The 1,568-nt window shown below is 36.0% G+C and overlaps 1 non-coding gene across 1 annotated transcript; it reads left to right on the forward strand.

Annotated features, from left to right (window-relative positions):
• The first annotated feature begins 1,439 nt into the window (after positions 1-1,439).
• On the forward strand, positions 1,440-1,511 carry trnaa-ugc (transfer RNA alanine (anticodon UGC)). Its single transcript has one exon. It is a non-coding gene; the product is annotated as a tRNA-Ala (tRNA).
• Positions 1,512-1,568: the final 57 nt, after the last annotated feature.

A 1,568-nucleotide genomic window follows, 5' to 3' on the forward strand; every position in this document is an offset into this window, starting at 1 on the left:
AGTATTCAGTTTTGGCAGCAGTTCTCCTGTTTGTCTCTCTCTATAAATAAAGAATTACGGCAGATGTGTAATATTTAATGCAGCCGAACTGTGTATTACAATGCCGTTATGTGATGACTTCCAAAGAGAAAAGCAAGCACACTCTGAATTAGGTATTATTTTATTTTTCGTTGTCGGATATCATATCTCCATATCATATCAACACCATATCCCAGCGTGCATTGCGGCTAAAACATCCAATCAACAAGCTTCAAGCTGAGGATCTTGGGTAATCAGTTTAGTGGGTTTGTGGTGTGTATCGCTCAAAATGTCCCGTCTGTTTCCGGTGACTTTATTTACGACTAAAAAGCCCAAGATTATAGAATTAAATGAATAAATAAAAACAAGGATAATTGTGTGTTATTGTTGAGTAAATAACAGTGTGTTATTTAGAAAAGAATAATAAATTAGAAGGAAAAGATTTTAAAAAATACAGATTTCAGTATTTTGAGGCTCTGAGCCCCATTTCTTTTCCTCACAGACGGAAAAAAAGTCCGACATTATACGATTTAAAATAAAAACAAATAAATAAAAGATAAAACACTGGCATGTAATTTACGTTAGAATAAATAGAATGGTTTTGAATAATAGATGAGAGTAAATCTACTTCACTTTACAGCCCCGCCCACTTTTGGGGAAACCAGCGCTGTCATTTGAACGGCGATCAAGCCTGAAGCCACAGAGCTCTTCTGTTATTGTCCTTTCTTCTTAGAGGAAGTACAGAAACACGTAACTCTGGATTTGTTTTAATGTTTGAGGTGCAATAAACGACACAGCAGCTTTTTGGCATGTTAAAACTATTATGTTCTGCCTCGCTCATGAGAGTAACAGCTGGCGAAATTACAGCCTCGCCTACTGATTTTAATGTAACCATATATCGAGCCCGATTGTCGATTTCAAAGGTGTGCTCTAAAATGATATTTATAAATAACTAATTATCATTATTATAAGCAAGACAATAAATGGCAAAGATATGTAGAAAATAAACGTATTTAAGTTACATTCATAACTAACGTAACGTGGAAGAAAATATGCTTCTAGAAGATATGTAGAAAATAAACGTATTTGAGATACGTTCATAACTAACGTAACGTGGGAGAAAATACGTTTCTAGCTAAACGTAATTGAGAATGCAGTTTAGTTCTGTGGGAACATAATTTTTAGGAGACAGGGTTGTATAGTGGTGTGCAAAAGAAAGATAAAACATGTTGAGTTTTTTTATCATTCTCCATTAGGGTACGAGAGGTCCCGGGCTCAAATCAAGGATGAACCTGAGAAAAGTAGAGAGCAATTCAGATTTTAAAGCCTAGTATGGGCAGAATTAACTTAATGTGTATCATTCTGATATCTTCCTTTATCCAAGGATCTGAAGGAAAGAGAAAGCAATGAAAGAAAACACAGGGGATGTAGCTCAGTGGTAGAGCGCATGCTTTGCATGTATGAGGCCCCCGGTTCAATCCCCGCCATTTCCAACTAATATTATGGTCGCTATCAAGGATGTCTCTGTTGTACGGGTTAATGTGTAAAAG

Source organism: Pseudochaenichthys georgianus, unplaced genomic scaffold (assembly GCF_902827115.2).
Source record: "Pseudochaenichthys georgianus unplaced genomic scaffold, fPseGeo1.2 scaffold_1282_arrow_ctg1, whole genome shotgun sequence".
Taxonomy (NCBI): Eukaryota; Metazoa; Chordata; class Actinopteri; order Perciformes; family Channichthyidae; genus Pseudochaenichthys; species Pseudochaenichthys georgianus.